Source organism: Stigmatopora nigra, chromosome 23 (assembly GCF_051989575.1).
Source record: "Stigmatopora nigra isolate UIUO_SnigA chromosome 23, RoL_Snig_1.1, whole genome shotgun sequence".
NCBI classification, from domain to species: domain Eukaryota; kingdom Metazoa; phylum Chordata; class Actinopteri; order Syngnathiformes; family Syngnathidae; genus Stigmatopora; species Stigmatopora nigra.
The window spans coordinates 4677304-4690052 of record NC_135530.1 but is presented as its reverse complement, the minus strand read 5'-3'; the positions used below and the strand labels follow the sequence as shown (position 1 = coordinate 4690052).

The 12749-nt window shown below is 38.1% G+C and overlaps 1 protein-coding gene across 4 annotated transcripts in view; it reads right to left on the bottom strand.

Annotated features, from left to right (window-relative positions):
• cald1a (caldesmon 1a) overlaps nucleotides 1-12749 on the bottom strand; it is a 37617-nt gene that overhangs the window by 23278 nt on the left and 1590 nt on the right. The window contains exon 1 of one of the 4 annotated variants that reach the window (XM_077709853.1): nucleotides 558-722. The exons of the other annotated variants lie outside the window; for them this stretch is intronic. The gene's annotated coding sequence lies outside the window, so the exon portion shown is untranslated. Of the gene's footprint in view, nucleotides 1-557; nucleotides 723-12749 lie in introns of those variants that run through there. 4 annotated transcript variants of the gene reach the window in all.

Below are 12749 nucleotides of genomic sequence, written 5' to 3'. Positions count from 1 at the left end.
TTAATCCAGTTCTTTTAATCCACTTATAAAAAAAAATCTAAATATTATATCTAAAATTGTCCGGCCCACATGAAATCGAGTTGACGTAAACGCGGCCCGCGAACCAACCCGAGTCTGACAATTTACGCATTTCGGATCTAATCCGGATCGTCTCGGTCACTGGTAGCATTCGAAAACATCATCGCGGACTGCTACTAGTATTGTCATGCTTTAAGCATGATATGTGTCAGTCACTTCCGCCTTTTCACTATAAAAACATAGCGTGTCAGCAAGCAATGTACCCAAACAGTCAAGCTGTCAGCGCCATACAACGACATCTACAACATTTTGAATTTAGTGCATACTTATTCGGCAACCTGTCCACTTTGGATAAAATTTGACTTTTAAATGCATCCTATGTGAGTAAATATGTTTTTTGTCACTAAATACGGGCAATTGCAATCATTAATAAGGTCAGCAATTGGCCGAGGTTGCCAGGTATGTTGCTCATTTAAAACTATCGCTTTTATTTATTTATCTGATGCAATTATTTCATGCAAAATGAATTAAACACTCACAACAAGCTTGGGATATTCAGCACTCAAGCGGAATCTCTGGATGAACCTAAAAAAAAAGGGAATTTACGTCCAAATGTTCAGCTTTTCATTGCTATTATTATTAAGTCGAAAAGCATGATTCCCGTGAAAAAAATGTTGCTTCCAATTTCAGCGACTCCCCCAAATTCTCTGTGTCTCTGTTGCAACCTGCTGATGACACTCTGTGACAATCTAAACTCAGTGGTCACCTCCCTCTGACAACATCGTCTTTGAAACATAACAATGGCGAGGTAATCAACTGTTAGGTGTCATCTGGGTGTCATGATGTCACAATGTAGCCCGGGCAAGATGGAGGATTTATTTTCAAATTTTAACTATGACATGTATTGGTGAGTAGCTGGATTTTCCTACATTTTACGATATAAAATCAAATGTAATTCCAAATCTTGGAGCGCAATGTTGTTGTTTTTTTTATCCGACATGGACATTGTTAAAACTAGAGTTCTGTAATTGCACTTTAATACATTTTTAACTAGTAATTTTCATTTTTTTTTGCTGTCAATGGGAGCCAATGAGTTAACAAGCAATCTAAAATACCAAATCAGCAAGAAGGAACCAACCTGCAGCATTAAAGTAACATGGCATATCCCCAAATTAATTAAAAAATGATCCAAATTGAACGGCAACTCACCTGCAAGTACCCTAAAATGACAAATTGGCCCAAAAGTGACTATCATTGACAACAATGGAGGTCCATTTCACCTAAACTGGTAAAGGATGCTCATCTTTCAGGTCCATTGACGGCATTTGACGTCCATTTTTGATTAGGGTGTTCATTAATTTACTCCCAGTCAAATAGCGCCATCAATTTAACCTTTTTATGACCCGAAATAAACTAGTCCAGTCCACATGAGATCCAGAGTTGACATGAATGTGGCTCTCCAAACAAACTGAGTTAGCTATAGCTCCTGAAAGTATGAAAATCTATAACATATTCATGGCTGTAGCTGTCGATAAATTGAAGTACAGTGGTACCCCAACATACAAGCATTTCGAGATACATTTAAAATTTCAAGCAAATAATTATCTCTAGATACAAGTAAGCCAGTTGATCAAGACATGAGAGGCTGTTTATAAATTTAGCACCCTCTCTTTCTCCCCCTTTCGAAATCCGTATAATTTTAGTACTATTAAACACATTTAAGTAATATTTAACCACTAGTTATGTGTTACGTTGTAAATAGATGGCGAATTAGAACAAATCAAATATGTTTTCCAATCCAATACCCTGTTTTTTGTGTTTACTTAGAGGGTTTGAATGAATTATTAGTTTTTAGTTCATTTCAATGTGAAATGTTCGTTCGAGTTATGAGAAAATCGACATACGAGCTCAGTCCCGGAACAAATTAAGCTCATATCTCGAGGTACCACTGTAATTGATTCCTAAAAAAAAAAAAAAATCATAGCTAATGACACCTCATTCAAATTCCTTCCAAATCCAGCAGCTGTATTAAAAAAGCCAATTATCCCGATGTTAGTTTCATGGTAAAAAAAAACCCCAAAGCGTAATGACAAAAATATAATGACATCGACAATCCTCCGGGGGTGTCGACGTGGCACCTATAAAACTCTCGTAAACAGCATCGTAAATAAGTAACGCCACTCAAAAAGAAGCTCGTCTTAATGCGGCGACATTAAAACCAAATTCCAAACTGCTCTGTAAAAAAAATGAAAAGCTTCAACCCTTCTGTAACTTTTCACTAGCTTCCTTTTGACACCTGCCTTGTGTCAGAATAAATGAGACTCTGCCAGGAGTCTGCGTCTCCTCAACGGGACATTAATCTGCTACTAGTGAGCAAGTCGCGGATGCCGATGTAACCAGGCACTGATATATAGTCGGTTTTAAACCCGGCGCTACTACTGCCAATGGATGATGGAGTCAATCCAACCGACAACGCTATAAAGTAGAATCCAATGGAAAAAGATGAAATGCAAATGGAACGCAGTCACTATGTTTTGGTCTCAAAACCAGGCAACTCAAAATGAATACAAGTCACAAAGATGGCAAATACCATTTGAAGACGTAACTGGAAAAAAAATGGAGCTTCTCCCGACCATCAATGTGGCACTCATTTGCAAGGGAGGACATATTTGTTGAAATCTCACTAAAAGGTGATCAATCATCTCAATTGTCTTGTTTGCGCGCATGTCGTTAAATCACACAGTGGAATGCCATTTTCTTTTTTTGTGCTGAAAGGCTGCTTTTCAAGGGTATTACGTGACAAGGTATTTTTCAAAATAAGGTGCTGCATTCCTTGGGAGAGATAGGAGGGGATTAAGGGGCGGTTTGGGGTAGAAAGTGGGGTGTGGGGTTGTGGCGGCGTGCAAGACGACTGGACCGAGGGGGTCGATTACTCACACTGGATGTAATGTGTGATCCCATGACGTTGTTTGGAATTTGCTTGGGGTGAGGGTGAGAGATTGGAGGGTTTCCCAAGGGAGAATTGACCTGATAATGGTAATATAATATGGTAAGTAAAAAAAATAAAATGCCCCCAAAAAAGACAAATAGCTAAAAAGAATCGAAATTGGAGAACAAATAATAAGTAAAAAAAAAAGTTAAATACAATCCAAATTGAAGAACCAATGGTAGGTAAAAAAACTAAAAAAATCTGAAAAAAACTAGTTAAAAAAATCCAAATTGATGAACAAATTGTAAGTACAAAAATAATCAAAGAAAAAATAAACTACAAGTTAAAAATAATCCAATTGGTGATAAAAATATAGGTAAAAAAAAACAAATCAAAGAAAAAAAACAAACCAGTTAAAAATAATCCTAATTGGAGACCAAGGAAAATATAAATAAACGATATTTCTGACCTATATCATCACAACTAAGGGGGGGACACCATTATCGTTATTTTATCATCATCATGATTCCTTTTGCTCAAATTTAGCCAATGGCATATCATTAAAAGGTATCACAAAGAAATAAGCACCCAACTAACAAACATTAAGTTAGTATGTCAAAAATAACACAAAGTATGAGGATAAGATAAAAGTTGAGGGCGAAACCACCAAGATATTCCCCAAACTATGAGTTTTGGAAAATATTAACACACACTAACGTCAAACTAAATAACATCTTCCCCAAAACATCCCTCATTTGCATCCTGTCTCGTGATGTATTCCTTTTCCATATTTCCCCCCCTCATAGCACAATAAACACTATCTGTTAAAAACAGCCCAGCCCCAAACGAATTGAATCAACTGATAAGTTTCCGAACGACATGGTATTGCAAAATATGGCTTATAATAGCAATATTGCACAAGTCAGCAGAAAAAATCTGAGTCTCGGTTCCCGGCGTGAAGCAAAATTGACCCATTTGTTGCAGAAAGCACATTCATTTTTTTTTCTCCACAGCATCTTTTGTGCATGGTTGTTATTAAGATGGCAGCCAGCCAATGCTAAAAACAGTCAATGTTAATCATTGTTCTGTGTCAAGGTTCTTTATTTGTCGATGTCACCCTATACCGCAGGTGTGTGCTCATTGTTCCGGACAGTTTTGTGGGACAAAGTGACCACCGGTGCAAGAACTGGAGATCCTCATATCAGCCCTACCAGGAAGAAATTCCGTAAAAAAGTAACAAAGCTGTCTTTTACTGGACTGTCTGATAACTGTGAATCCACAACGTTCGTTTTTTTCTACGCCATGCTGTGTCTTGGCTAAGATTTGTATGCGCTAATTTTAGACGCCAGCCTATTAAGAGCATGGAATGCCCAATCATTTTGAAATTCCATTAGCATGATGTGGTATTTACCATTAAATGGAGGATAAAATTCAGCTTTAGAGGTTAATATATGTGTGGTATTTAAGCCTACTAATTCCTAAATTTATTGGAATAACACATATCTCAGGCAGCCATGAAATTGTAAATAATTGAGCGGCGCTCTTGGGAGGTTCGCTCCGCCGAGGTTGTCGCCGGCTCGTTTTTAGCTGATGGCAGAATTGGAAATGAGATTTGCTTCACAAAGCAGCAGAGCTAAATGGGAAGAAATGGAAAAGTATACTATCAACGGGGGGTTTGCCCATTTCTAGACCATCTAAACTGCCACCTGGGTCAATGTAGCGCTTTTTTAAACACATCTATTCCTCTCAAACCTTATGTTTGTATGGATGGAGAATTGGAGATTGGCTATTTTATTTCAAGCCCAGTTTAGCTTGGCCCGGGTGGCCATAACTGGTCATTATTACGTCTAACCGAGAAAAAATAAAGCTCTATTTTCCTAGTTACTCTGTCATAGGACGGTTTAGCGATGTGATGATTACAAATACTGAAGCCGGATGACATTAATAGATCAGAAGAAACATTGTTCAATTGCGAGTCTGTGTACGTAATGGGGTATTTTCCTCCCTAATCAAGTTACTGTACTTTTAACGAGGCCACTCATTTCCCAGCGTTGCTCTCTTTTGTGTTGTGTGACCTCTTCAACTTGCCCTGCTGAGTCCAAAAACAACAAAATGCTAATGTGTATTTTCCAATAAAGCCAATAAAGATGTGGTGAAAGACTAGTTAAACTGCAATTAGTGTACGAATGGCAAACTTTTCGTCGAATAACCATCTATCATAAACATTGTCATTTACCAAATATAGATTTTCAGTGTTTATTATCATTACATTTGGAAAATAATGTTATTTTTGCACATGTCAATGGGAATGGAGGATATTTGGACTGTTGGTGACGCTGTCAATGGTACTAAAATAAGTGTCAATGAATTAGATGTCTATTGTTATCAATAGAATTGTTGATTTTTGAGTCATTATTAGTCTATTTAAAAGTGACTGCAGGTAAATTTGGATGATTTTTTGACTTCTAGTTGATGTTGGGAGTTTTTTGTCCAAAATAATGACCATCTATATTAAAAACAGGTCATTAAAAGAGAACATTGAATTGAGTTTTTTAAAAATTGAATTGAAGTAGGTTCAAAATGGCAATTTTAGGTTATTGAAGGGCAATAAAAGTGTGACCACTCATATATACTTAATATCTCCTTTCCGTGACACGTGACATCTCTAATCTGAAGAGAAGTAGCCATCAGTCTAAATGTAGTCGCTAATTTAATCCCCGTCGGCGTCCAGAAGTCCTGCTTAACGTCTACCCAGTGATCTTTTTCAGTCGCTTTACCCAAAGGGCTTGCTGTTGATGCATCTCCACTTCCGCGACAAGGCCAGTGTTGTTTTTGCCATTTCCATAACTCATCCTTAGACACATCTCACCAATTGCTTGTTGAAAATACGAGAGAAGCATTAAAGCTGAAGCATAAGCCAGCAAGAAGGTTAAACTACAGCGCCACACATCGTATGAATCAGGCCTTCGTTTAATAAGTACCATTTGGCTGTCACCTCAGTGGCTCTACAGCTGCTCTATTACAGTAAAGCCCCTCCGGTCTAGGGCTAGGGTTATTCAATAAAACCTGACTGAGTGTTTCTTCCAATCACCACTGGCAGGGTCCTGATGAGGTAAAGAGATCTGCTGTGCCAACCTCTGCCTTTGCAGAACGCTGTAATTAAAATGGTTTTCCGAAGCCGTATTTCTCTTCTCTCTGCGCCCTTGCCAGATACTCGGAAAACGCAGAGACAAAATTACAAATCACCCAACAGACGGGGAAATTAATCTCCCCCAAAAGCAGTGCAAGATCCCGTCTGTACATGATATTCCAGTCGGAATATCCAAAAATGTGGATCTCAGGACTTGCTCACCAAGCCAGAACAGACTCTTCCATTTTTCTGGAGTGTTGATGGACGAATGGCTTAGCGTTTGATCTTCAGTCTTAATCACTTTCACCGACCAAGCGACCGAGCGACCCCCCCTTCCACCTGGTCTCCACTGGGGGCAGTGAAACGTGAAGTGGAAAGTCATGGCAACAACAGCGAAAGCGTCTCCGTCGCCGGACTCGTCAGTGAAGCATTCCTGAGCGATTCCCTAAGGCTTGTATGCAAATCTCTGCGAAGGTGCCTCTGATTAGGAGCCACAAAAGACTACACTCTATAAAAGTGTTCTTTTACGCTGTAATTACCGCTACTCCCAACCGCAGAGCCACCCCGTGAACCACCATACTTCACACTCGATCCGAGAAGGTCCCTGCTGGCCAGAAGGCGAACACTGTTGTGTAATCTACAGTGGTACCTCAACATACGAGCACCCCTGACATACGAACAATGAGATACGGGTAAAATTTCGGGCAAATAATTATCTCTAGATACCAGATAAATTTCGAGATTGTACAAAGCCAGGTGGCCAAGACATGAGAAGCTGTTTATGATACTTTTTTGCTGCATCTTTTGTGTATAACAGATATCTAGGAGCACTGGGCGGAGATTTGCATTTTTTTTCCAGTGTTTTTTTCCCTGCGTTACTTGTTATCCAAGTTCATTTACATTTGTTTATGTCATGTTACCAGCGCGTTGTCGAGCAAAAAGTACCCCCTTCCTTTCTCCCCTTTTCGATTATGTATACTTTTAGTACTATCAAACACATTTTAGTAATATTAAACCACTTGTAATGTTTTACTTTGTCAATAGATGGCGAATTAGAAGAAATAAAACATTTATTCCAATCCAATATCCTGTTTTTGATCTTTTTTCAGAGGGTTGGAACAAATTAATATGTTTTTAATTCATTTCAATGGGAAACGTCCATTCAAATTACGAGAATATCTACTTACAAGCTCAAACCCGGAACAAATTAAGCTCGTATCTCGAGGCACTACGGTATAGCACATCATTGAATCCATACGGTCGAAGACCTTACAAAGTCAGCACAGACGATTTCTACCTAAGCTTATTCACATTCCAGGTATGCGCTAGTCTAATAATAGGAATGTCCTCAATATGCTTGCTGGCTTGCTAACAACTCTTTGGAATAACAAGCACCTTACAGTATATATTCATACTTGAACTGAGCTGAAATTAACACATACTTCAGTTTTGGATAATGCCTTGGTTTATACTAAAATCTCTTCCGGGATAACAAAGTACGGCAATTCTCCTGGCTAGGCAATGACCCAACAAAAACAACACCAAAACACCCATTTTACCATCTTAATTGCAATAATGAGCTCCTCCCAAATGTCAACGAAAATATGATCATATTTGTAAATCCATCCCGATAGCGTCACCTTTGTTTAGATTGGTTAAACGAAGGCAGAAGGCGAAATACAACCCTCGAAACAAACTTAGTTTTGAAGTCTTTCCAAGGAACACAAGCCTATTTCAAAGTCTGCCTTATGTGCATATATACCCATTTAAGGACAAGGTGATTGTTTTTATGAGTATGATGTCATTGGAGAAATCGCACACAATATGGCGGTTGTCCAACATGTCGTTCATTCTTGCCAAGGAAACGCAGACGGGCGCACACACACACACACATAACCTCTATAAGCCACCAGCATAAATCCAGCAAGCCTATTAGTGACCCACACGCCGGCCTGTCTGTCCCTAACCCCTGCGGCAGAGTGGTTAACCTTGCTCACTGTGTAAACACATGACCTCACTGATCACGAGTTTAAAAACACACACACACACACACATACATACACACACCAGTTAGATTTACCACACCCATCACAATATTTGGATCTAAAAATGTTTTTTTTTTTTTATTGGACAAATTTAGGTTTGAATCCCGCAGGGTAATTGCGCTAATAATAGTAATCAATAAAACTAACAATGTACAATATTTTAGATTGGGCTAATATTTTTTTTACCTTGCAAGGATGTGACTTTTTATATTTTTATATTACTTATTTATGTTTTTTTTTTTAAATGGGAAAATACAATTTGTGGAGTAGCACTACCAATTTTGTTATATGAAGCCTTGTATGATGACAATGAAGGCTTTTAATTTGAAAAAATGAATTTTGGGTCAAGGAATTGTCTAGAGAAAAAGTCTAAAACCTTCTTTTTAACAGCAAATATTTGATTACTTTTCATTATTATTCAAATACAATAAGATAAATCTGCTTCATTTGTAGTCATTCATTTTTTTAAAGAGTTGGGATTGGACATAATTCAGAAAATTCCCCAAAAAATAAAAACAAAAAGGGAAAATGTATTTTTTCATATTGTATTATTATATTGTTTAAAAGTAAATAATATTAAATTGAGTTTCCGATTATTTATTTGGGAAAAAAAAACTAAATAATCTGTTGATTTTATTTTGAACAATATTTCCATACAAAAAACACTATGAAAAAAACACTATGAAAGGTCAAAGACAAATTTAAATTTCGCAATGCTAATGCAATGGAGGAAAAGCATGTAACTTCCACAGAGTACAGCAAAGCACGTCAGCAGTCCCACTGGGAGGACGCAAAAGGAAAGCACAAGGCCAATCAGCTAACAGAGACATTTCCTGTGCTTGTTTTATCAGATGAGAAGAAGCCCAGGGGCAAAATGTTACCATAAAAACACTATACTCGTCTCCCAATAAGCTCCTGTCGGGAATAAAAATGCATCATTGCGTGATGACGTCACAAAGATTAACCTCACTTTCTCTCAATCAATTAATAACACGAAAAAGGTAAGCAGCAAAGTGTTTTCCCTTTGAAAAACCAAAGCAATCCTGGGCCTAAAAAAAATGATCACCTACGTATTTACACGACTATAAGGCGCACCGCATTATAAGGCGCACCCTCAATGAATGACATTTTATCCAAATATAAGGCGCACTGTATTATAAGGCGCACTGTATTATAAGGCGCACTGTATTATAAGGCACACTGTATTATAAGGCGCACTGTATTATAAGGCGCACTGTCTATTTTGGAGAAAATTTATGACTTTTAAGTGCGCCTTATAGTTGTGAAAATACGGTAATTGCTATTGACTTCCAGGTATGAACCACTCACTACACAGTCACCTCTAGAGCCAGCCATTGTTGATATTTTTTTTTGTATAAAATCTTGCAGTGGGGAAGGAGCTATATGATGGAAGATGTTGTAAACTAAGATGGCATCTGCATATTTAACACTATTGTTTCAGTTCAGGCGTTTGTGTATTTTTAATATCTGACAGAGGTGGTTTTTGGTTTTCTGTTTTTTCCATATATAAGACGCACTGGATTATAAGGTGCACTGTCTATTTTGGAGAAAATATAAGACTTTTAAGTGCGCCTTATAGTCGTGAAAATACGGTACTTAAAACAACGCTTTAAAAGGCAGAAAAAAACCCAAAGGTCAGCAAAGGTCAATCTTGCCAGCATGCTTAAAGCATGACTAAAGTTCGGAGTAAGTCCACGTGATTGGCTAGGTCATAAACAACATAAGTCACAGTTGGTTCTAAACCTTTTCTATGTTAAGTCACGTCGTTTTGTGCTAACGGCAGCCAAGTCTAAACTGAGTCAGCATTCTCTTCCAACCCACCCAAGAGACAGCACTAATCCATTTGTTAAAAAAAAAAAAAAAAAACAGTTGGATGTTCTCTGATGGAACCACGCCATGTCAGTTTGACCGTTTAATGACAAAAAAACTAACGGGAACGCTCAATTATTCGGGGGGGAATTGACATGGCAATGGAGGAGTTATGTTAGTTGCTATGAGCAAAGGGGGGGCTACTCTTAAAATGTCCTAAAAATTGATTTGTGGATCACAAACATCTGCAAAGCTCTTACTGTGGATTTTCCACCAGCGAGCTAAACACTGTCTAATGTTTCACTAGCCATCCGACCACTTTTACTCACAGTCCAGTGAAGAGTTAAGATTTCTTTTTCCTTTTTCTGTCTGTGGGTCGCAATGCAAAGCATTCAAATTACATGCTATCCAATTCACAAGAAGACGGAGCGTTGCGGTAGGGGAATGGTGGTTGGTTTGGAGGGGGCTTTACTCGCATGCAGACCCTTTCAGTTTCTTATGATATGAAATTCATAGACCTCACTTAAAGTGTGTTCATCAAAAAATGGATACCACAATAATATAGAATAAAGCAAGTATTTCATTGCATAAAAAACTACAGTGGTACCTCGACATACAAGCATTTCGAGATACAAGTCAAATAATTATCTCTAGATACGAGAAAAAAATCAAGATACGAGAAAGCAAGGTGGCCAAGACATGAGAGGCTGTTTATGATTGAAGTGCACTGTCTTTTTTTTGCCGCATCTTTTTTGTGTATAACAGATATCTACGAGCACTGGGCAGAGCGTTGCATTTTTTTCAGTGTTACAAAATTAGAATTAAGTTTAGTGTAAAGTTAGATTAAACTTATTTTTGCATCGTGAACCAAGTTCATTTAAATTTGTTTATGTTATGAGCGTGTTGCCGTGCAAAAAGCGCCCCCTTCTCCCTCTCCAGCCTATGCCAAATCCGTCTAATTTTAGTTCTATTAAACACAATTTATTAATATTAAAGCACTAGTTGAGTTACTTTGTTAATAGATGACGATAAGAAGAAATAAAACATTATTTTTCCAATCCAATATCCTGTTTTTGGTGTTTTTTTTTCAGATGGTTGGAACGAATTAATTAGTTTTTACTTCATTTCAATGGGAAACATTGGTTCGAGTTACGAGAATATTGACATACGAGATCAGTCCCGTAACGAATTAAGCCCGTATCTCGAGGTACCACTGTACTTCAAATGTGGAATTTAATTGACTTCAAACTTTACAAAAATAATATATCTCCCCTTGAGGAACCTAGCCAAAGGTCTAAGTGTGTCAAAGACATTAAACATAATGAGAAGAAACTAGGATCGAGCTGGCACCTGCTGCGAGGAAACAATGTATGTTAATCTGACACGTCAGCATGCCGTTCTGCCCGGAAACTAGATTTGGGGAAGAACATATTGCATATTAAAAATATATTTTCCAGCCTATTCCACTTCAGTTGGCAGCTGTTTGCTTCTCGGTGGTAAAAAATGATGGATTCCTTCTTCGGAACTCGATACCCGACTGGTTTAAGCGTCGCACGTGTGCAAGAACGTTGATGATGACGTTAATGAGGCGGAGGAGGTCACCTGATCTAGTATTTTTTGGCTTTAATCAGACGGAAGAAGCCGGGAGAGAGAGAGAGAGAGCTTGTGGGAAGGAAAGAGCGAGGGAGGGAGGGACGGAGGGAGGCAAGGGAGGGTTCCGTAACAAGAGGCCTTCAACCACACATTGCGAGTCCAGACTCCGGAAATGCATGGCAATGTTCCCTACATCCTGCCCGCCCAGCCGGCCCAAAACGCCAACACAGCCAAAGCCCTGTTATCGGCCCATGCAATTACCTCCACATTTCATCGTGTCGGCACACTGACAACTACAACATCTAGCTCTCGTATTGACCATCACTGGCAAAGCATTGTCTCAAAAGTTTCAGCAGAATGTTTCTTTCGCGCCTAACGTATTTTTATGTTTAATATACCCGCCGCCCATTTATATAACCCATATTAAACAGAGGGGGTATATTAAATAATGCACAAACGGGAAGGTATGATCCACTACGCCACATGTATCAAAGTGGTGGCCCGGGGGCCAAATCTGGCCCGCAGCATCATTTTGTGTGGCATGGGTAAGTAAATCATGAGTGCTGACTTTCTGTTTTAGGATCAAATTAAATTGAAGAGTATATATGTATATTAAATTTCCTGATTGTCCCCCTTTTAAATCAATAATTGTCATTTTTTAATTATTTTTTCTGTGTTTTTAGTTCAAAAATCATTTTGAAAAATCTAAAAATAGATTAAAAAATAGCTAAAATAAACATTGTATTAGATCTATAAAAAAACTGAATATTCAGGTCTTTTGATCTAGTTCTTTTAATCCATTTATAAAAAAAATCTAGATATAATATCTAAAATGGTCCGGCTCACATGAAATCAAGTTGACGTTAAACCAACCCGAGTCGGACATTCTTGCACTGCGCATTCTATGCCATGACGGGGTGCATCAATGTTTTGCAGACTAAAACTAATTACTGCTCAGATTAAAACTACTTACTGCTGAATAAAGCCTGACTTGTAATTTTAATGAACTTTAGTATCTATAATTATGCCCCCATGAACACCATACAAATCTTGCCAAAAAAGCTGATTTCCCGTTTAATATACCCGGGTATATTAAATGGCACACAAACGGGAGACTAAAATAAAAAACAACAATCATTTCATATATCCGAGTATATTAAACTGCAAAATACGGTAGTTGACAAAATCAAGTGTAGAAAGAAGG